The sequence below is a fragment of the Sphaeramia orbicularis genome, chromosome 3 (assembly GCF_902148855.1).
Source record: "Sphaeramia orbicularis chromosome 3, fSphaOr1.1, whole genome shotgun sequence".
Classification (NCBI taxonomy): domain Eukaryota; kingdom Metazoa; phylum Chordata; class Actinopteri; order Kurtiformes; family Apogonidae; genus Sphaeramia; species Sphaeramia orbicularis.
In genome coordinates, this window is record NC_043959.1 from 46,280,443 (window position 1) to 46,305,674 (window position 25,232).

A 25,232-nucleotide genomic window follows, 5' to 3' on the forward strand; every position below is an offset into this window, starting at 1 on the left:
TGGAATTAGCAAACTATTACAGCAAATTACCCTTCATTGTAATGAGGTGAGAAAGGAAGAGAGAGCAACGGTGGATGAGTGCACAAAAGACGGTGCACTCTACAGCTGTGAACAAACCAGGCCTGGAGGAGCCAACATCATAATTCCAGGCCTATCATTGTAATCACTGCTCCATCACAAAATGGATTTTGTCAGGGCACGCCAAGTCCACTAAGAGCTGCTCCAGTTAAACATTAAGCAGCTGGTCTCTCTCTCACTCACTCTAGCTTTCTCTCTCTCTTACACACACTTGCGCTCACACACACATAGAAAGACATGCATAAAAATATTACACAGCTTTGTTTGCGTACCTGTGAAGGATAAGGGTCTTCAGCAGATTGTGAGTGTACCTGTATATGTGTGTGTGTGTGTGTGTGTTGGTGAGTGCATGTGTGTTGAAGTAAAGCCTGGAGCTGGTTTGGATTAGCTCTGTGTCTTGTTCAATCTGACAACAGTGACGTGTGCTCTGGTGGCCTGCACTATTGCAGCAGTGTGAGCCTCTTTGGGGGTGTGTGTTTAGACATTTGAGTGTGCGCATGTTTGTGTGTCTACCTGCCGCCTCACTGCTGGCTGGGAATGCAGGGAATGCTTCTGGTTCTGACCCCACCCCTGTCCCTCTTGTCCGGCCCACTCCAGAAGGACACTGATGGGGAGTGATGGGGGCATACTGGGGGTGAGACGGGGTGAGGGAGTAGTGACAGTTCAGTAACACTCACCAGAGCTCGCCGTCCCCTGTCGCAGAGTGGCATCGCCCACCCTCGGTGCCAGAAGGGAGAGTTTATTTTTTTAGCTCCTGCTCTCCCTTGCGCCAGCTACACAAGACCACCGAGTGTGGGGTCTCCTTCAGCCCTGAGCCTTTTCTGCCCCCAGCTGGAAAGAGATTTATTAGGGAGGGGCGAATGAAAAAAATAAAAAATAAAAAAAATTGTGACCTCCACTTAAGTAGATGTATACATATGGCTGTGGTAGTTCAATCAAAAGTGCATGCTCCTCTTTCACTGTCAGTGCAGTGTAGCAGTGTATTATGGGAGTGCTGTAAAGAGGTTGTACTGCAGAGGATGGGAATGTGGAGATACCCCCCACACACACACAAAAAAAAAAAAGAAAAGAAAAGAAAAAGAAAACAGAGTAAAGATCAAACAACAACAAAAGCAAAAGAAAATGCATATATTCAATTAAAAATGTTATTACATCTAGAGTGAGGAAAGACGAGGACAAAGACAAGAAAATATCCCCACAGTTGGTGCATCTGGTTTAAATGGGCAAATTCTATTTCAAGACTGAATCAAAAGTTTAGATGAGACGCATCATATCAGTTCACGTTGCTCACTGATTACAGCTGTGCGACTCATCTTTGAGAATATCTGCATCTGAAATCAGATCCAATCTTCCTGCCCAGCAATTAAAACACACAGCACTAATAACCTACATCTGTTTGACATCATATTTATTTTACAAGGGGGAAGTCTCTACCACTTGTTTGGCTTGTTCAGCCCCGTGCTTTCCAAGCCAAGCTGCGGGTAAAACTTTCTCCTGACTTCTAGGGTTGTAGTCAGCTTATGAACCAACAGTTTATTTGCCTCAGGTCATAAATCTGCAATGGCGCTCATTTTATTTGCTGAAAACAAGTCAAGAAAGGGGATATAATTGGATGCAAATTTGTTCTTATCATAATGGAATTCATGGTTCTTCTGATTTTTTTTAATACTTTTATTATAAGTGACTATATTGAATCTCTTTTTTAAGTTAAATTTTATTTGATTATTAGTCAGTGGCAGCAGTAACAGTAGTTGCTATTACAAGCTAAACCTTGTAATAGTCATTTTTTGTACTTAATTCAGTCATTTCATGTTATAAATGAATGCAACTGAACATTTCTGAAACTTGAATAATTGCTTACAGATAGCTATCTCAGTAAACTGTCTAAAACACAGGTGCACAATTATGCTGATACAGACCGGGAGTAAGACATCGGTGTTAAATGCCAATGATTACACCACTGTTCTTAGCACAGCCAATAGTTACACAATGTTCCTCATAGATCAGTGAATAAGACAGGTTTTCCTTTGGGACTGTACTGCAAACTCTTCTATCCTTTTTACCTCAACAACATTTTCACTGATCCCTATCCCACCTCCCGTATCTCCATCCAGCACCTTCCAGCTCACAAATGAAATATACTAATCTGTCTTTTCCCAGGTTCACCTATCTGCTTAGTTTTGTACAGTGGCCTTCTACTGACCTCCTCCTGTCTCCCTGTTTCTCCTCACTTTCTGACATTTTCTTGGTCATGGAGCTGGTAAGTGCAGTGAGCAATGTGGACACAGAGAGACGTCCTATGCATGTGAAAACCACTCTGACCATTTTAAAGAAAAGATTGTGGATACACATGGCACTGTGCGCTACCAGTATTAAATAAACAGGCCCCTGCTCTTCACGGAGGCTGGCAAGTACACATTCACCACAGGCTCACTCACAGGCCAGTGGCTGTGCGCGGCCTGGGTCTGGCCTTCCTGTCTAGACCAATGAAGATAGGGTTAATGAAATGCTCCACGCTGTCTGGGAGCTGTCTGAACATTGACTGCAGCATCCATTTTCAACCCGTTCCCCTTGAAGCATCACACCTCTGCATACACCTTCCTTTCTTCCATCCCATCCTCCACTGCCTGCCCCCTTCTCCTCCGTCCTCCATCCTACAAACACTAACTTACACTCACTGTCACTTTGGAATTCTTCCTACCCCCACCCACATCTCTTTTGCTCTCAAGCATGCGCTCTTTCTTTCCATGGAGAAGCACCATTTATGAGACAGGCCTAGAATAAATGGTGGTCAGCAGTTCAGCATGTTGGCTTGTCCAGCTCTGTAAATATGGATGACTGGACCCAGCCAGAGGGAAAATGTGTGAGTGTCTTAAACAGCGGCTGGACGGCTCTGCCAACAGAGCACCTGGATGGTGTTAATCACAGCTCAACATAAACACCTCTTCAAAACGACTATGCATACACGCATATGAATGTGTATATGTGCACACAAACCGCCTCCTTTACACAAGGGGACACATACTGTACACACTAGCACAGTGCCACAATACTGCATCAGCTACTTGCTTATGTAATACACATTGCCCCCCCACCCCACCACCACCACCACCACCACCAACCCCACAAGTATCCAGTATTGTACTTTTCATACGAGAGCCAGAAGTGAACATTGTAGAACACATACCACTAGATACACACTGAAAGGTCATTTCACTGTCACTTCATTATTCAGTCTGACTCTGCTGTCTTATGTCAATTTATGTGATGCAGATTTGACTTTGCCCTGCATTTAAGAAACAATCTACTGGTACATCTGGCAGCTCTGGCATGATTATTGCACTTAAATTGCAGTAATCAGGTATAGGTTAAGCCCATCCTTTCAGGGAATGTCAAGTAATTAATAAACATAATAAACATTAATATTTACTATGGACAAAACTTTCACAGTTTTACTTGAAAAAATGCTGTCAAGGACATTTCATAAAAAAAATTAGATAAATAAAATCGGACAAAACTGTTGCATCATGCCGTTTCCAATCAAGGCAGTTATTTATGTAAAAAAGGCAAAACTTTTACTTACTGGGTTTCAGGTGGAAATGATAATATAGAATAAAAAAATTGGGCAGAATTTCTAGAATTCTCAAAATCATTGTTTTTTTCTTCTTTTTTTAAAGGACTTTCAGCCCTCTTGATCTTGAATCAGTATTTACTCTTTTTAGGGAAGAATAACATAATACACAAAGTCTTTTTTATTAAACAAAACACTGATACATATAGACTCCTACGCAGACGTGTTGGGGGCTGGGGGTCTTACATTATTCTCTTTTCACAGCAAACTGATTTGTGCACCAAAGCATTTTAAATCAGTCCTATGGCACTCGGCCATCACAGTATTTATCTCTGTGAGACCTGGTTTAGGCCATAATGGATCATCCTCACTGTGACTTAAGATACAGTCATCTCTGTAATAAGTAAACACATGCTGTCACACTTCAGCCCACCAGAGAAAGCTCTGCAGGCTCTCCAGCGGAGGGGGCCCTTGGTCCAGCGTCTGTATCCAGGCTTTGTCGATATTTGTTGGGCAAACAGGAGTGCACGGTTGGCCTGGGTGCTGACAACAATCATACTTTATGGCTCGGTGTCTGGGCTGAGATAAACACAGTCAGTATGCCACGAGAAGGTTGTGTATGAGTGTGTGCATGTGTGTGCTCATCAGTCACATGAGGAAGATGTATTATCTGTTTAAACTCCCTCGCTGCAGCCAGGCCACACAGCAGGTCTGCTGCCTTTTTTATTTCAGCTTACACAATCTGGCCTTCCTTTCATATCTGCAATACTTCGCATTTCTAAACGACTCGCCTTCATATATTCATTCTTGTATCAGGTAATATTACAGTGTGATTACTTTAGACAAACATATTTTTCAGCCTTTTATTTACCAAAACAATGAATCAGAATATTTTTAAGACTAGGCCTGCTGTATTTCAGCAGTAACAGTATTTTACATTATATAGAAAATTAAAGAAATTACATAACAATTTGGAGCAAATCTCTTTATTACTGCCTGTCAACTTCATCTGCTCTTCCACACTATATATTTCCCATCAGGCTTACCATTTGACATTCCCTGGATTGTTTGCTTACCTTGCTGTGTATTAAACCCACAATCTGGCAACCACAGTGTCCAAACCTCAACCACAACAGACCTGGTTTTGGTTTCCATGACAGGGTCTAGTTTTAGTGAAGAAAGACAGGATGATGTACATAAAGTTACAGATATACAGTAGCTTTGACTTTTGTTCATCACTGCAAACAATATGAAAAAAGCACATTTTAAAGCTTCTACCAAGTATCATTTCCAAATCAGGCTGTTAAATGCTTTCAGGGCAGTATGATTCATTAGGTTGTTACTATTTTAGTGTTTCTTTTTCATGCATCTTTCACTAAGCGTTTCTGATACATTTTAAGCACTTTGGTTTATGCTGATTTACAGGGAAACTAGTATTGAACTTGTGACCTGAAGTTTATGGGAGGCACTGTAGTGGTCTCACTTCTCCTGTGGAACCAGCTGGAGTCTCTTCACTCCCAGCCCATTAGCACTCTGTACATCCAGCTGTGTCTCTGTCAGACAACAGGTTGGATCCACAACATATTAATAGCTCCTCCTGCTTCAGTTCACTCTACAATATCAACCGCACAGGACGAGAGGTGGTAAATGAGGATCACCAAGTACATACCAGTGTGTCCCCTGACTTTTTACACCAGCAAACACATACACCCACCCAACTGGTGACCTGTGATTTTGTGAGGCCCTACTTATACATTGATTAACCCTGAGAGTGTTTGGCCATTAGAGCTTGATCTACAGAAATCAAACCAATATGTGAACTCTGTGATTAGTGTCAAAAGCATTACAACGCCTTTCACTCAGAAACCAGAGCTTTGTGCATTCCACTCCTGCTCCCCATATCTCTGGTATGAAATACAAATATTCTACGATGAGGGAGAGAAGCACAGGAGAGATGAAGGGTGGGGGTTATCGAGCTGCTACATTTTTTCCACACATTTTTTGCCACGTCAGTTTGGAGAACATGTCACCCTGGTGCTCCTTTTCTCCCACCTTCACTTCTCTCACACACACTCACATCTACACACAATCAGTTATAAAAATATTTCTCCAACGTCAAATGTCCAGGGGCTTCTGAGGCAACGTAATGCTCCCCAGTGGGAGGCAGATCACAGGAGCAGTCTGCACTCTACCTGCGTTACTGACAGACCTCCCTGAAACCCGCTGGCTGCCTTTCACCTGCAAACGCAGCCACCCCATACAAATGCAGCCAATAACTCCAGAGGCTGAAGGGCAGCGATACAACAGAGGCTTTCTCCCAGCGTAGACAGAGCCCCCAACTCTGAGCACCAGCCAAAGACATAAATGCCTCCTGTATCATTTACAACATCCAAAAAAACCAAACCCAAGGACAGGAAAGAAGGAGAGACAGTGGAGTTACAGTACAATAGCAGGGGTGATGGAAGGATGGGGAGGTAACAGGAAGGATTTTGACCACACTGTGTGGGTGATTAGTACACAGAGGTGGTACAATAGTGTAGTGGGGATGTGTATTTACATTGAGGGTGATTTTTTTCTGCCCCATCCCCCCTGACTATATGGCAATGTGCTGACTGGAAACTACAAGAAGCTCACTTTCCATTTCATCTTGGCCTGTGTTAACTGTGCTATACATATAATTTTGAGCAGTTTCTGACCTCAAATAGAATATTTGACATTGTGCTGCTTCCCTGGAGACAGTACTTCCTTGTGTATCACAGCAATCTAAACTGCAGAGTAATAATTGAGATATGATAGCATGTATCTCTCTCAGGGCAACTTGGCATGAAGACTGAGGCCACGCAGGAAGTTGGTGATAGGAACAAATTGTTAAAGAGGAAGGAAATGTTTAAGTCCATGGGATGATAGCTGCCAATTCTGCTCTAACACACTGTTTTGGACTGTTTACCATACTGTTGGAGGTGTTCAATCTGCCCTACAACTCTTTTTACTTGATGAAAATAAATTGCCGGTTTTTGAGCCATTTCATCTGAATGTTTTGAAGTATCTGTACAAAACTTATTAAACTTATTATTTTCGTCGTTGGATAAGAAAGGGACCTGTTTCACTCTACCAGCTTATGGATCCTCCCTTTAATATGTGATGCAAAATTCCAGCCTTATTGACAAGTTTGTTTTGCAAATGATGTGCGTAACGTGGTGGCCGCCCAGGACAGAATAGTGCACATATGGACCACAGCCCTGCAATAGAGGGCTGAACCTAAGGAGGTCTGGAGCTCCTCTCTCCACAGGTTTAGTCTACACGACTTGACTACAAGCTCTACATCTGGACGTGACCACCATCTACGCCATCAACAAGAACACACTGCCAAAGCACGTGTATGTAACACAGGGTATTAGAGGACACATGGTGGCATACACAGAGGTAGTAGTACCAGCAACTTATATTAGAAAGTCACACAAAACACCAGGTATTAAGATCGTATATTTCAAAAGAGTGTCATGAAATAGTCTGCATTTAAATACTGTTTTTGTCAATCTGTGACGAGCTCAACATAAAGAAAGATTGTAGGTGTTTTGTAGGTGGTATAGCTCTCACATGCATAGAGGTGTCAAATTAAAGGAAAAACTAACACATATTTGGAAGGTGTTGGGCCACCAAATAATACCAAAACAACTTCATTGCATCCTAGTATAGATTATTCACTTTTGGGAACTTTACTAATCTGTGTATGGTTCGTTCATTTGTTATTCTGTTTCAAAATTTAAAAAATAAAAAATAAAAAATTGGTTCTATTTTTGTTGTTTTTTTCTTTTCTAAACTTGGGCAGAAAAAAAATATTATCATTTCTTTAACATACCTGTGTGTGTGTAATTTTGCTCTGATCGTTTTACATTCAAAACAAAAACATGAAGTTATTTTTTCGGTTTTATTACCCTCGGACACGCTGGCTGCAGGGTATTGTTGTCAGGTGGTCGTCCGTCCGTCTGTCTGTCCCAAAAACTTTGCCATGCAGTAATAAGTCTGGCCACTAGGGGCAGCAGACCCTTACACAGTTGGCGAGAGTGCGCGTATACATACCGTGGATGTTATACAGTGTATCTGCATGTACTCGGACAGCACTCAGTGAGGACCTAAATCGGACGTGACAGTGCACAGCATGGTTAAGAAAAAAAGAGGAATGAATGGAAACGCCTCTGTGAAACATCATTTGGAATAATTTGGAAAAACGAACACTGGAGTCTCCACTTCCTGTTCAGCTTCACAGTGGAGACATGACAGAGCGGAGGAATGGGTGAGAGAAATGGAACTAAACAACAATAACTGTCACCAATATTTAGCTCAATCCTGTGAAAATGACCCTAATGTTAACACAAATGTTAATACTGTAATGTTACAGTCCGGCCCGCTCTGGGTATAGGCGACACAGGCGACTGACTAGGGCGCCATCTGCTGGAGGGGGCGACAAACTACAGACAAAAAAACAAAAAATAAAAACAACGAGTAACTAGAAGCACTCGTAGAGCGCAGACCTCCGCCAAGGCAGATCAGTGACCCACCCCACCCCCGATCACCACCAAAATTTATCCATTTGTTCCTTGTGCCAGTATCAACATTTCCTGAAAATTTTCATCCAAATCCATCCATAAGTTTTTGAGTTATCTTGCACACAGACAGACAAACAGACAAACCAACGCCGACAAAACATAACCTCCTTGGCGGAGGTAATGAATTGGAATCTCTGTATAATAAACTTGAAACACACCCTTTACACTTCCTTGACAGGTTTTATCTTAAATAAATCATAATCAAGCCTCAATGTGACAAATCTTTATTACACTTATCCCACTTTGTGGATTCTGTCATTCACATTTATTTATTATTCACTATTAAAAGCCATTACACCAACTCACATAATCTTAAACATGCTAAGTATCTAAACAGTTTAAATTATTTCTAATTGTACATTTATTTCTCTTAGATTTAATTATCTTAGACTTATGTCTCATTTACATTAATTCTTTACCACTGTATGTACTGTTTTACATAAATCTTGAATTCCTTTATACATCTATTGTACAAACCAATTCCAGTGTTAATTCACAGTCTCAAACATTTTACATATTGCAAATCAACATATCAGTGACCGTCAGTATTTTGAAGATTTTCATAAGTCAGGCTGAGGGTTTTCTAGTGCAAGCACTTTATGATTATTATTGCAACACCAGAGTGTGAAATGGTAGTGCATGGTGATGAGTTTTATCAAAGTCATTTAAAGTATCTCTGGTTTTACCTACAACGGCTGCACTCGAGCCTTTTGCAGATTCCATTACGGAGCCATTTACAAATGGGCCAACTCATGCAGAAATCATGTAGAGGTCTGGCCTATAGACGGAAGATTATGACAGGATACTTGACATCCATTGGATACGTGCTGGAGAGACAACACCAAACAAAACATTAAAAGCTTTTTTTTTTCAGAGTTTCTTTCCACTGTATAACTAAAAAAATGGTCAGATGTTTCATTTTAAGTTTAAGGTTTTTCAGATTTTGTTTAAAAAGGACAAAAATTAAAAAACAGCCAAAATTTTTCTGATTTTATTTTGAAATGAAATGAACATAGATTTTTTAAGAAAGGATGAACATCATTTTTGCCCAAAAAAATTTTTTTTCATTTTACATTTTCACCATGGGGGTGGAGAGCGCAGTCTAACATACTGGTTGAAGTGTAGGTGTTCAACTGGATTGAGATCTAGTGACTGTGAAGGTCTTAGGTTATGATTGCACATGATTTTCAGACTGATCTCATAACCTACTATCAGTGGCAGCGTCACAGATTTATAGCAACGGTTTTCAGACCCACTATGGTAGCCTGAAATTGATCCTTCTTCATTCATGTAAACATACATTAGCTTGACCACCCACCATAGCCTGCAGCTCAACTATGGCAGAAGTTCAGGTTTCTTTGCTACTGCATGAGGTGAAGAGGATAATATTTAAAGTAATTTTTCAGTTAAAAAATTGTTTCAATAGGGACAGGGACATGTTTGTTCAATATTCTATTTTCTTAATCACTCATCATGTCCACAAGTTCATTGTGGATATGTTGATTTTGTGTGTTTTTTCATAACTAGAGTAATATGCTGGTAAAAACTTGTGGATCCTTTTATGGTAACTGCACAAATCTGCACAGACTCCCTGGTTCACATATTTACCAAAGACAAGTACGTTCATTTCTGTGTACTGTAGCAGTCATTTAAACTGTCACAACTTAAACTTTACTGTCATCTTAGAAGAAATGACTTGCATCAGGTTCTTCCTTTAATTTGTCACCTGTAGGTATCTTCATTACCGTGTCTTCAGCTTGTTGAATGAAGTTAAAATGTACTATAGTTGTTGGAGTAGAGGTTGACTTAGCTCTTTTTCTGTTAACTTCACTACATCTAGCCTTTGAACAAGACCTGAATACTGGCTCAGTTGAAACAGACTGAGCACGAATTTCTCCTGAAATATAAAATTGTGGAATTTAAAATGTGTGATCATATGTGCTTTTTGCGTGTAAAGAAAGAAGAGAGGAGGCTCACTAAGGTGCTGGGGGTAGTAAATTGATATGGAGCAGAGCAGTCGCTCATGGTCTGTCTACCAGCAGGCCACTCACAGTTCACCAAATACTGCACACCAGAGTGCTGTTTCTCCATCTTTCTGACACTCAATCTCTGTAGTACACCCCATCTTTTACTGCTACGTCCTTTTACCAAAGCTCAGGACAGCACATAGTTCCACAGGTAGGATGCAAACTCATTGGTATTGATATAATCAGTTCTCATGGGTTGTAACAACTGATCATTTCCCGCTGTCTGTCTTGACTGCAAAAAATTGTCTTTGCACTTTTGTGATTTGTGGGAGAGCAGGAGCATTGAAAGTCACATGTAATGGCAAATTCCAGCGACCTCACTCGGATGTCCCCTCTTCCTGCTATTCTATATATGTCACCAGGCCTTTTGGAGGGGGCTCTTTTGGGAGCCTCGCTGGCGAGAGATTTGTCTTCACGCGCTCACACACACTTGACATATACATGCATGTGTATTCACAAGTCACACAAATGCCCGACACAAGAGGGATAGATGTAAGGGATCAGTTGCAGGGTCTGGGTATGACCATGAGGAATGCCAGCCCAGACTTGTGGTCTGACACCTCTGGCTGTCTCTGCCGCTGTCAGCCATGGGAAACACTACAGCCCAGGAGAGCTCTGGTCAGAGGGTGACGTGATGGGGCAGGATGTGTTTCCAGTGGTGAGGTTTAGCCATGCATGTGGACATGCTCAGAGACCTGTGGAGGAAATTCTCAGCACCCCTTGGCCTCTTTGTCTCGTGGGTGTCAGGAGTGGTGTGCCCCAGCTGGCCACACACTAGCACACACTAATTTTACCTTAAAACCAGCCCCTTGACCATCACACTATTTATGTGGTGTTTCATTTTAGGCTTTACCTGTCAAGCTGGCATCTCTATTTGAAATTCTACTTGCTGTTTGGCATTAACTATACATTTTTTAGAAGTAAAATACACTTTGGAACAATCCTGGGGAGCAGTGAAGGGCCCCTCTGTGATAATATAGCACTTTTACAACACTAACTGGAGTGCTTCATCAGTTCTGCATTGGAAGTTATAGCTTGTATATAAGCCCAAGCCTGTAATAAATTCATCAGTCATTTACATTCAAAAGCCACCAGAAATTGTAATTGTTCCCAGTGCACTGCACGTTGATTTTTACTGACAAGAATATGAATGGTTTCTGTGCTTAATGGAGTGTGACAATCCCTCAGAGTCTCACAACATGGCCACACGTTTTCAATCACAACCTGTACTCCTCCATTTATTCTCTCCTTTCTCTCTGCCTCTCACCGTGTTTATTTCTCTCACTCTCTCTCACTCTGTAGCCTATTCCCCCTTTCTCCCCCACCCCAGAAACCCTCTTTCTTGCTGTCTGATAGAATTAGAGAATCCTTGAACCATGGTGATCACACTTCCTGAATCAATTACTATTAAGTAGCGGCAGCCAGAGAGCTGAATGTGCACAGAGGCAGTGGGCTGTTTACATGGAACTCAGTGAAAAGCATGGTGACACCCACACCAGAAGCAGCCTGAGGTGCTCTCAGTAAGCTGGCAGAAAGTGCTTCAGGTCAATGGGGGTGTGGGCGCAAAGGAGTTAGGGGGCACCAATGTGTTTGTTCAGGATCCAAGCTGTCAGGAATTACCCACATGGTATGAAATGTTAGGAAACGTTACATTACAGACAGATGTACCTCAGCCTCACATGGAAAGTCTGAGGTCCGATTACACACACTGTATACAGAAAGACAAGGAATGAAGGCAAGATGAAGGAGTGTGGGTGGAGAAATGTTGGGCTTCAGAGGTGTAACAAAAACCAGTGTTTCTTGCATCTATATCACTGTGGAAGTTGTTTATAAAATGCAGATTTTCTCTTTTTCTTTGCCTGGTGTGGTTACCATTCTCCAGAAATGACAAAATCTGACATAGATCACAGTAGATAAAATAGTTTTTCTGAATTTTTTCAGCATCTATGAGTTTTAAAGGTATTGTTCATATTTTAGGAATGTCAGAGCAGTCTGATGAGACAGTAAATTACTAAAGATAAAAAAATAATGTAATAGTGATTTTTTTAGGTATCTTCATTGTCATGTTAATCAAGTATGTAGTAGTAATGTAGTAATGTACTACAGTTGTTGGAGTAGAGGTCGACTTTGCTCTCTTTCTAATAAACTACTACATCTGGCCTTTGAACAAGACCTGAATACTGCCTTGGATGAAACAGACTGACCACAAATTTCTCCTGAAACATAAAATTGTGGAATTTAAAATATGTGATCATATATGCTTTTTGCTTGTAAAGAAAGAAGAAAGGAGGCTCACTAAGGTGCTGGGGGTAGTAAATTGATATGGAGCAGAGCAGTTGCTCATGGTCTGTCTACCAGCAGGCCACTCACAGTTCACCAAATACTGCGTACTGGGCCTTTTTTAACTGTTGAGAATATTGTTGTTTTGTAGTACTGTGAAGTCCATTGCTTTGCTCCCTTGTTACTGTCTGGCTTTGTCAAACTGGGGGTTTGTTGACTACAATCGACTGCATGTAATACATTAACAACAAGTACTTAATACAGCAAAAATAAAAATTCAAGCTATCACTGTAATACCACAAAAATACCGGATTTGATGTGAGCTTTGTAGAGCTAGAGAAAAACTGAGTTTCTGATGAATTATTCTATTATATTTGCAGTTTTAAGTAATGAAATAATAAATTAAATTAAAAAAGTAAGTAGACCTACCTCCTTTCCACACTCCAGTAACACAACAGTTCATTCGTCGTCACAGTCTTCTGGACAAATTCAAGCATAAACCAGCTGTTTATTTTTGGAATGGTCTGTGTTAAATCTAATTTGTGCAGGATGGGTGCTGGGAGACCAAGGAATCCCCTGCAGCCTTGGAGGAGGAAGAAGAGGAATGTGACCCTCAGAGGTCAGTGGTCCCCTCTCCAGGGTTACAGGGGCTCCTGCACAAGGACTGGTCCAGGGTCACAGGTCAGTGTGCTCGCTCATTGGGCTCTGCCCTGGCGCCTGCCGGCACAGCCCTCAATTTGTAAAGCGGTAGAGGGTGACCCCAGAGGGCCTCTCCTGGCTTCCCTGGCCAAACACAGGTCTTAAACACTACCAGCCTCCCCCTGATTCCCTTGTCTCCCCCATCCCAAATCCAGGACCTGTAGTCTAAAACACACATACACACACACTCAACACCAATCCATCCTTAATAAGAGGAATTACCCCAGGCAGGAGCAGAAGAGAGGGGAGAGGAGAGAGGGGAAGCAGGTATGCCGCCATCTCCGCCTCATTACTCAGTGGATTTATGTAGGATAATATGCCCTGTGTTCAGTGGCGCACTCGGGCGCTTAACTCTTTGACCTGCACTGTAAATAAGTAAATTAATAAATACAACATATCTGAAGGTAAAACTGATGAAAGACTAAAGTACTTTATCAGCCTTCTATCTGAGATGCAACCTTTTTATGCTCTGGTTAATAAAAATGGCATAAATATTAAGACACAGAAATCCTTCCTTATGGTTGTTTGTCAGAAAAGCCATCCCAAATAATAACAACTTCTGAAACTTAAGTTTTGGAAAGAGCAGCCTCCAGAGTTTGGCTGTTTTCTCCTAAATGACTTGCCAGTTTGTCTGTTTTCCGTGATGGGACCGACAGAGCTGTTTCTGATACTGACTGTTACAGAACAACCAATTATCCTGGCCTATGAGGACAGGCCTCTGACAGCATAATTATAGGCAGCCTTGTCTTGCTGCAACCATACGCCTGAGTATGGCAACCAGTCACCAAGCAGTTGGGAACAAGAGACGAGAGGGAGGCAGAGACAGGACATGGGGGTGGGTCTGAAGGTGTCCTAATCCACTAGGAATCGAGGTCCTGTCTTGTCCCAGACTCTGGGGCCTCTCCATGGGCTGCTCAGAGTCGGAGCTGGGGCCTGATTTGGCCCAGCTGGAGGAAGCGGGCGATCAGAGTTCAGTTGGTGCAGACAGAAGTAAAGTAAACAGCCGTGGTCACTGGGCAGGCCGTTAGCAGGCCTCGGACAGATGAGCAGGGGGCCGGGAAGACCACACACATACACATACAGTCAGACCACACAGGGGCCGGGGCTCAGGGGCCTACGCACGCAAGCACACGCCCCATCGGCACGGCTCCCCTGTGGGCCAAAGCATGCTGCAGGTCAGGGCGGAGCAACATGGAGCACAGAGGAACAACAGACTGGCACAGAGCCGTCCTGGGACCCTCTGTGTGCCTGGGTGAACCTTTCTATAAATTCAGCATGGAAACAGGCCGTTCTAATCCAGTGACCGGCGACTGAATCCTCCACGTATTCCTATAGAGCAGAGCTGTAAGAAAGTAAACACAAACAGGAAGAGATTCATAAGTATGCTGCGGCTTCACTGCCAAATCTTAAAGTGCACTTTGGAGAGTATGTCCGCCTCCATGTTGGAGGCACGAACCCTCTCTTCTAGGGAAAAACCACACGCACATTAGTTGGGAAATGACATCGTGTTGATAAACTAAGTCAAATCTGAGGCCAATAAGAAACTGTCAACAAGATTTTCCAGGGGGGTATTTATTTTCCATAAAAAATGTCCCAATAGAGAAAACAGAAAAACTTTAGCCAATAATTGGATCAGAATATGATTTTTTCCCTGTTTATTGCAATTGTTATTGAAATCCTTTTGTGTAGATTTGACACATGGCGCATGAGAAAATGCAAAACTGCATGCGGTAAACACCCAATAAAAAGGTTTCATTATTAAAAAAAAAACAACAAAAAACTGAGAGCAATATTTTAAAATGAATGCCATATTATTTGCGTAATTTTTTTAAAAAAATTGTTTTAATATTACTTCCTTTCCAACTGGTAATGCTATCAAGGGACAGAAGAAAAATACATGCACAAAAGTTAGGCAAACACATTAACACGCAAAAGCTAAACAAAAATAAATATATACCACACAAACATATGCTCATACACACACTCTCCTTTTCTCTCTCTCTCCGCTCTCTTTCCACAAGTCAACATAACCATCAGTCTCCTGCTTTATCTGGACAGTGTCAGAATGACCCATGGGAGAGGCTTTGAATGTGTGTGTGTGCGCTTGTGTGTATCGGCCTAACACAGGGTGGAGTGAGGAGTAATGCTCTCAATCACAATTACTCCCCACTGCCACCAGTCATGCCGCCTGCCTCGCATCACCTTACCATGCCTGCACACACACACACACACACACACACACACACACACACACACACACACACACACACACACACACACACAGAAACAGGCAATGAAACACAAGGTCAGCATTTCCACTGGAAAGACATGATGTACTCGGAGTTCGGTAAAGAGTCCAAGATCACCTCCATGAGGATCTAGTGCAGCTGTCAGAGGGATCAGGCAGGGGCTGGACTGCACCATCTGCCTGCTTACAACACACACCCTGCTGTGTATCAGTAATCCTCAGCGCCCGGCCTCCCTCTTCTTTCATCGCTTATCTTCACATTTAAAACAGCATTTATGATAACGAATGACAGGTAGCTTGGGCTGTGATCGCTCCTCATCTGGCATTTATCTCATAATGGTACAAGCGGCATTCTTCCTTCCAGCAGAAGACCCTGCGAGCCCTGATAAATCTTGATCGCAGGGTGGGCAAAACACTGGCTAAAAGTTTTTCTGGCTGGAAAAGAGTGCAGTTGAGAAATAAGTATGAGATTCCCTGCTAATAAAATATGTGAGCTGTGTATATGTGTGAGCTTTGCTGTATTGTGTCAGACTGTATTGTTAAACTGAGACACAAGTTTCAAGGCCTGTCTGAGTGAAAGGAAGGACTCCTTGAACTCTGAAAGTTGATGCTGACGTTAGCTCTTTCTGCTGCTTTGAGCTGAGCACAAGGTGACTGTGAGTCTGGGGTCAAGACTGACAAGGACACAGTGAGGTTCAGTGTCTGGACAGGAGGCGGGGGTCACGGGGGTAAGAAGTGGCGGTGATTTGAGGTCGTGGAAGGAGAGAATAGATTGGTTTCAGTCTGTAAACTTAGAATACTCTGTTGTGACGAGGGGTGATAATTTAACGTTGTGACACTGAGGTAGCATCGAGGTTGTTGGGAGTCTGGGAGGTCGATGGTTTTGAGGATTTCAGGGGGAGCTGGGCACTTGTCTACTGGGCAGGGGGCCGGGGAAGGTCACAGAGCTGTGAAATATGACTGTCAGGTATAGAGGGAAGAATAACACAGACTCTGTCCTTCCTGCTTTGCCACAAGTGTGTCTGGGTCCCACTAGGTGACATGGTGGGGTCGTGGCCTGTAGTCCGCGGAGATACTGACTCTTACACACATAAATAAGAGGACATGCACTGATTAGACCTGCCCTCCCACGAATTATGTTGGATTACAAATCTCCCATTGAACCGAAAACAATGGGAAAACAACATGATGCTGAAGACAAAAATCAAGACTTGTATTTGTAATAATGACTTATTTACTTAAAGTTCTATTATTGGGATGGATGGATGGATGGATGGATGGATGGATGGATGGGTGGGTGGGTGGTTTCCTCTCTTTGGCAAAGTCTTTATCAGTGTAAGTGTAAGCTAATAAAATTAATGAATCTTGTTATATATTAATAAATAATAATAAAATACATAGTTTAGAGATCCTCCTTTTTCCAACAGGAACCTGGAAATTGTATAATAAACACCCACATGAAAGATTAAAAAGCAAGCAAAGCATTTTTTTTTATATATATATTTAATTCATTAATTTACATGTTTATTTTTATTTGAAGGAGCTTTGAACCAAAGTTTTATTAGTGTATGTTTGTGTATTAATATAGCCTGGTTTCAGACACCTGGCTCTGGTGCGACCGGTCCTGATTGAAAGTTGAAAGACTTTGGCTCTGATTCCACTATTGTTTGATGAGACAGAAGACATCCTCAGCTCTCTAACTTGGTCCTTAATGAGACTCGCACGTAGGCTACTTCCCTTTGACCCCCAACATCTCCATACTTGTCCTGTAGTTCCTCCTCGGAAAAGGAGGACCAACTGGCGAGGAAACTTTGTTAAGGGAGTGGGACTAAGGCGCAGGAAGGCTTGAGAGAGTGGTGACTCATGCAATTTTTCAGACGTGGGGATATAGTCCTGAAATGCAACAACAACCCCCCCCCCCCCCCCCCCCCCCCCCCCATAGCTCATGACAGTCCTTTCACAATGGGTGAAGTAATCATGTATACATTATTTATCACATCCTGAATTATTATTAGTATTAGTATTAGTATTATTATAGTGCAATAGAATAATTGTATTTAGAATTTAGCTATTAATATTATATTTTAATCTTATTATTATCAAAAAAAAAAATCTTGACAGCTTCTGTAAATATAACTAATAATATGGTGTCTATACAAAGAGCAGCAATTTAACAAAGAACAAGCAGCCTATGCTTTTATGCTTTCAAATGGACCATCCAGTTTTCACTGCTCCCTAGATGTTTTTTTTTGTTGTTATTGCTGTCTGACATGCCCAGTACGTTGTCTCCTCACACGGATTGTGACCAGTACATTACGCATGAAACATTCAAGTCTAAAATAGCTCCTGCACTGGAGCTTAAAACCAACGGCTGTGTAGCTCAGTCTGAGAAAAGAACAGACTAGTGAGATGGCCCAGATAATTAGTCTATTTTTATCTGTTATGTTTGTCTTATTTTTATTAAAATAATGGCTATAATCCAGTTATATTCCGATAAAAATCAGTCTCCTTGCTGCAGTAAAGACTAGTCACCTACAGTATTATAATGCTGCGTCAATCACCAGTGAGTGCGTCGGTTGTGGCTGTAAGTGATCTGTAAATTATGGAAGCAAACAGGATAGGTAAATATTTGTGCAGTTAGGTTTGTAGAGCTGAAACCTGTAGAGAAAAAATGTAGTGTTTTTAACATAGGATACGATGTTCAGAGCTCTACTGTATGAATTTGTTGCATTTCTCAGATAAATGAAACATGCAACTGGGATGTGGAGATCAGTTTCAGTGTTTACTACAAACATGTCAATGAATGAATCAGGCTTATTATACTGCTGACTAGATATCCCTGTGTAAAAATTAAAGAAAAAAAAGAGAAAATAAATATAGTTCCAGATGTATTTGTAATCAACAGAAGGAGCTCTAATCATTCATTTTACTCTCTGTTAATAGGAAAAATGAAAGGGCTCAGGTTAATTGCTTATTCAAGAGTAAACTCTAAGATGCTGGGAAAAAAATATTGACAGTTTAATTTTCACATGAGCTCACACATGTTCATATACACACTGACACAGAAGTTCAACAGAGCGAGCAAAGTGAGTGAGTTAGGTTTACTAATAGACCCCTCTAGATGGCGTTAACATACTTTCAGGGTCTGGGTTATGATCCCAGAACTGACTAAGAAGGAATACTGTTTTGTAATTTGGAATTAATCTGCTTATCTGTATGTCATTCTTTAACGTCGGATAATGTGTTTGGCCCAAAAAGTGGCTTATAAATTACCGCTGACAAAATGTATTTTCAGTGCACAAGTACAGCTTTGCAAGAAAAATAACATTAATCAGTAAAAAAAAAAAAAATACATCATAAAAAGGCTAATATGTTATGAGTTATAGGAAGAGGAGACAGTAAATTGTGTGACGATTAAAATTAAACAGTTTGGATATTCTTTCATTTCATTCCTATCTTCTGTCAGTCTGTCTGTCTGGGTCATCATTCAGAGACACTTTAGTGTGCCTGTTGCCCTTTCACATATTTTCACATATCACTAAATGCTCATAATTGATGCATCTGTCTGTCAGCTGGCAGCACATGATTGGGCTAAAACAGTCCATGAAGACATCGGAGGGGGTGGGGTGCATGAGTCTCTCAAGCCTCTTATATCTAATGATTTGGGGTCCCAGGGTCCCAGGGTCCCAGGCTCCACGGCTGTGTGGTCCTGAACAGACACAGCAACCTCAGTGAAAAGCAACCCCCCCCCCCCCCGGGGACAAACACAACATTCGTTCTCTGGATCAAATAGCAGCATAACACTCTCTCATCAGATCTCACTATATGGCACAAAAGAACTGTTGTGTCACTCAATATCAAACAAAGACAAGCATTTAGCAAAGCTACCAGGTCAGTGTCACCAGAATGTGTCAACACTCTACAGCTACTCAGGGAATTAGATCTATTTTTCTGCACTTTAATTTACTCAGTCCCAATTTAAGAAGAAAATTGATATATTATAAATAGACATGGTTTTTTTGTTTGTTTTGTTTTGCTTTGCTTTGTCTTGTGTGTCCATGTCTTTCCTTCATCCATTTATAGAAACAGTAATGCAACACAATCCTGAAGAATCCAGAGATGGAATAAAAGCCAAGGGGATCTGAGTGATTGCTACTATAAAACGTCTCCCAGGCCTTGTAGAGCTGTAAAGGACAAAGAGAGATAGTCGGACAGGCCTGTTCTCAGGCGTCTGGCTGCCTTCAAGACAGCTCTGTCTCTCTCTCTCGCTTTCTCTCTGAGGACTGTTCTGGTTTTTATTTTTTTATTACTGCACCCTCTCTTTGTTTCTCTTTCTTTCTGTCTTTCCTCTATCTCTAAGCCTCTGTATCAGTGTCTCTTTTGGTCCTTTTAAAGAGCATCCAGCATTGGTCTGACAGGGATATTTAAAGATGCATGTGTGAGAGCGTGTTTTTTTATATTTGTAGGGTCTGAAAATCCTACTATCCACTCATGGTGTGGGGTTCGACTACTATTTTGTAGGGTCATAAATGCTGATAGCTGCAACATTTTTAGAGTTGAGATTTGGTTTTATGTTTGGGAGTAGAATTAGATTAAGATTAGAGTTAATGTTAGGCATTCACTTGTGTTAGTTAAGGTTGGAGCAAGGTTTATGTCAGTAAGTGTCCTCATCATACAATTTGCCAAACGTGTGTGTTTGTGTGTATACCTTTGACTATGTACGTTGTGGTGGGGTTAAGACAGACCTTTGGGGAAACAGTAACCAGAGAGTGTCCCTGAAATGTGGGATGGGGTCACAGAGATCTGGGAGTCTACTATTGAAGTAGTACAAGAGTCGAGGATTTATTATGGCATCCTACTGTCATTCACTAATGACATATATATCCTAAGCAGTAATAGACTTTCCTGGTAATTTTTGCATTTAGCAGCACTTTGTATCATACAATACTCGTTGATGCAGGAAAAAAAACAAGTTGTTATTATCCGTTTTCCTTTGAGAAAAAAGAAACAAGCATGTACTGATATGCGGGACACAAAAACACACAACACATATTAAAAATTGCACTGTGATAAGAAAAATCCACAGCCAAAATGTGTCAAAACGATGTCACTTCAGTATCAGGGTTAACAAAAACAAATTTCAGAGTTTCCAATTGGAGATTTTCCACACATGCCAAAGCGCTTAAGAAGAAGATAAATTATGGTTCATTGCAATTAAATCTAAATTTACCAAAATTCCTCAGCTGTCATTATGGGCAGAGTGGATTAATGCTTGTACGGGTTGGCATTCAAGTACTTTAATTGTAAATTACTATTTGTGTTGTGTATCTTTGTAGTGTGTAGTGCGTGTGCAGTTTGGGTACAATTCATATTAGTCAGCTCTCAGAGAGGTCTCAAATGTCTGTTTTCCTGATGTGTGATCCATAAATATTTGAAGTGGAAGGGGCTGCAGTGCGTTGTAGGACAAATCTAATTAACCCAGAACTTCCTACGGGTTCCTCTGTCTGCGTGGGTGTCTCGTACATCGCCAATTCACCTCCCTAAAAGGTTTTGACTCCTTGTTTTATCCACTCAAACTTTGATCAAACACTTAAATTAAAGACTCATAATTTTGGCAAGAGTCTCAAGGAAGCGCTGACTAAATAAAAGCTCTTTTCACTTTGTGTTGTAATGTTTAATTGTATTTTATGTTAATAAATGCTTGTCTCAAATCCTGAAATTGGCTTGGAAAATGTTGTGGGTTCACACTCCATTTCAGGAATTTGTTTAGACTAACACTGAGTCTTACAATAAATATGTAATTATTAAATTATAGAAGAGGAAAAACAATATATTGGCTTTTGACAGGGCTGCCTCAGAGATGTGCCTGGCCAGTGTTGCCACTGTGGTGAGACAGAAAAGGAAGACAACCATATAACCAGACAGCCCTCTTTTCTGTCATTCTGTCCTGTTTCTCATCAGACGATCCATATAAAGTTCAAATTACTGCTCTTGGCATTGTCTTATACTCCAGCCCAGTCTGTGTGTTTAGTACACAACTACAGTAGCCTATGATTCAGTGCATTATACATCTCTTCCCTTTCTGTTCTCAATCTGACCCGGGCAGGAAATACAGTGCCTCTGAAATACCAAAGTGCTGCTGATTCCGAGATAGTCTTCCATCCTTTTAGCCAGATGAGACATGAGGCCTCTTCTCCTTAAAACCAGTGCTGGAACGCCCAATTGAAAAGACGGCTTGGGTGAGGATGTAGGGGAATGAAAAGCCATGCATGGATCTCATTCCTGAGGCCTGGGGTTGCTGATTTCATTAGAGTGCACCACACTATTAGAGCCGCCTCAGTTTGCTTTGCACTCACTCCGAGCCTCACATTTCCATAATGCAGCAGAGGATTCAGTTTCACACGAAGAGGACCACGCTCAAACCATTTCCGCTGTAAACCACTTGCTTAAGTTATTATACATTTTCACAATAAATACAATGGGAAATGTGGCCAGTGTCTTGTTAAAGGAGGTTAAGTCCTAAGCCATGTCAACCCGCATAGCGTACTTGTCGGTAATGTGTTAAGCGTCTACTTAAACTGATAGAAAGCTCCTTGTACTACACTACGCTGTCGCTCTCCACATTTTATCCAAGTTGGTGGTATGTCTTGAAACCTTTAAAAGATATCCTAGTCTACTTGGACAATGGCCTCACAGGCAACCAATGCTCGCATCTGCACACTCAGAGCTGCCAGCAGTTATTAGACACACAGACAGAGGGCTAACGCCTGCTCCAGATGTTCTAGCACAAGCAGCAACAGGGAATTGGATGAGACCTTGAATTAAAAAGCATCACACACTGAGCATATAGTGCACTTCCCCTGTGCCCCTTAGAAGAGCTATTCAGTTTCACTGCATACCACCAACAGTGTACCACTGAGGCAGGATAATGAGAAGGGCCAATTAGGAGCTGTTGGACGGGATAAGACGTTTCAGAACAATACTGCCTTTATTATGATTTCTCAGTAGCATTAGCGCGGCCAGTGTTTGCATTCAGGCAGTTCCTGACTGACGCTGTCATTAGAATACTGTCGGAATTTTTCACAACTGAAAGAAAAATTCATTCACAACAACTCATGTAACAGTGTGATTCATTTCTATTCTCATGATAAAAATAGTCATTGTAGGTTTCGGATTTTATTTGCAGACATAAAACAGTGTGTACAGTTTGATGTTTGAGTCTTGTGTTAGAGTTTAGCATCACTGATTCAGAATTCCCTAATTCTGTTAAAGTACATTTCTTTTAAATGCCATTTTAGAATAAATGTTGGATCACTGGGACAAAGCAGTGAAAAGAGCATTTGTCATAAATATGAGTAGTTGTGTGCAAATGTGAGCCAAAAATCTTTGAAAATGCAGATTAAATGTTTAATTTGCAGATTTAATAAAGAAATAAACTGTTTTTAAATGACTGGTACATTTCCTCAATAACAAATAACATATAAATAAAGAACATCTGATAGCGAAAAAAAATTTGTATTTCATTTCTACAGAAAACTATGGGTGGTCTATTAATCATTTCCAAAACTGAATGTGTTTGAAGTTCACAGTGTGTAATTTTCTGCTGATAGGAGTCTCTAATCAAAACAATAAAACATGTAGTGGTAGATGATTCTGTGAAATTCTGTAAGATCATGGGAGTTGTTTTTGACCACTAATGCAGCAGATGAAAATCTAACTAACATAACTCAGATGTGACTCAGGCAGGAATCATATTTACAGATGAGCTAATGTATTACAGCTAAAAATAGTACAGGGAAACTTAATACGATGCCACTGAGAAGAAGCCAAATGAAACAGGCTGATTAATAAAAATATAGATGTCTCTGAAGCATTTTATATAATGACAGCACACAACTCAACAAATTGTTTAATTTTGATTTTTAGTTATTTTGATTTGAAATTGTGTTATAGTTTTGAAAGTTAAAGTAATTTGTGTCATTTGCGCACTTTATTCTACATCAGCTTCCTTTTATACTACAGTTGTCCAATAAAAAAAAGTGCCAAACCCTTTGTGCGTTTTTGATCTGCAAAGTTTAATGAAAGGTTACTTCACATAACAAATGAGACATCACAAAGAGTTGTTTAGTCTCAGTGGCAGACCACCTCAGGCCCTGAATGACAGACATAGAAAGATTTGGTTTGGGTGAGTGTTTTTTTTATGCCTATACAGTCCCTTGTGGTAGCAATCAGCCTTGTCATAAAAAGTAGTGTCACTGGTTGTCTAAGTTTTTATTATTAATTTATTATGTGTCTTATAGTTAGAAAAATGAATCATTTGATCTGCTGTTTAATGTGTTGCAGGTTACATTATGAACCAAATGAAATCATATGTTTCAGCAGGTAAAAAAAAAGCATGAGGTTGTCCATAAAAATACTGTACAAGTGCTGACATTCTGATTGTGCTGCAACACACATTTAACATTTGTGAGGAAAATTACCATGGATGTACAATGGGTTTCTCAGCTCAGACAAGTCAGTGATTCATCAGCCACACCAATTAATAAACCCTCAGGAAGAGAACACAGATCATCTTAAGTGCTGAGGTATTTAAGCTAATTTCTCAGATAAAATAAGATGAAAAACATCATGTATGAGCCGGATGTACTGACAAGAATCAAAGAATGTCTTTGTAGATAGTATAATTATTTAACTAGTTGCTGAAAACTTTACCCTAATGGATAAAAAACCTGATTTGTCAAGTTTTAGGCCTTGAAATAATAGCCCCCCCCCCTCCCTAATTTGGTCTTATCTAGGTTGTAGTGCTTGATGGTGAGACAGTGTTAGATCATGGAGGGAAATAGAGAACACGCATGCCATGTCGTCAAGTCAGATAAGAGACTCAGCGTGTGTTTCTATGTTTAAGTGCATGTTTGTGTGTGTGTGTATGTCAGTGTGTGAGTGTATGGCGTAGAAGAGTCTGGGTCTCTGATTGCCTTTGCCAGGCTTCCCACATTAAAGTGGCCTCTGCCCCAGGGAAGAGATTCCTGACTACATGGCAAAATGGAGAGGGGTGGGGAATACGGCGAAGAAAAGATATGGGAGAAGGGAGTAAAGTGGGAGGGTAGGGGCATTTAGGTGAAAAGGAGCTGCCAAAACAACTCCCAGGCTTCATCTGGCCTGCATCCAACTGTCCGACACACACTTGTTCGCTCTCCTTCTCTTTCTGTCTTCCAAACATGCAAACACATACACCGGCCCGCTTCACCCCCACCACATGTTCCTAAGTACGGACCGCACAGGGGGTAGCCCCCTAACCTCCCTGCCCCCATATCCCGTTCCTCTCTTCCCCCTCTCAGCTTTAATTGAGAAGACAAATGGATCTTTCAGAGCCCACTACCGCGCCACCATACATCAGTCATGACAATGTTAGCTTTATAACGGTGGGCTTGCCGTGAGCCGAACCATATGTTCGGCCCGCGCCACACGCACGAGCAAACACCTCAATACCATGCTAATGGCGCCCCAGTAATTGCCTGTTGTTTTATTATTAAAGGTAATTTAGGCACTAATGGAATTCATTCAACATTGTGCATCAACTCCACCCAGACAGCACAGTGGCGAGCACAGTCTTCCTGTGTCGGACATCAAAAAACCCTTTTATCTCTCCCAAAATAAAATATTATTCTACATGATGAAACATGTTACAGAAAACCGGATACCTCCCCTTTTAAAGCCAGCCT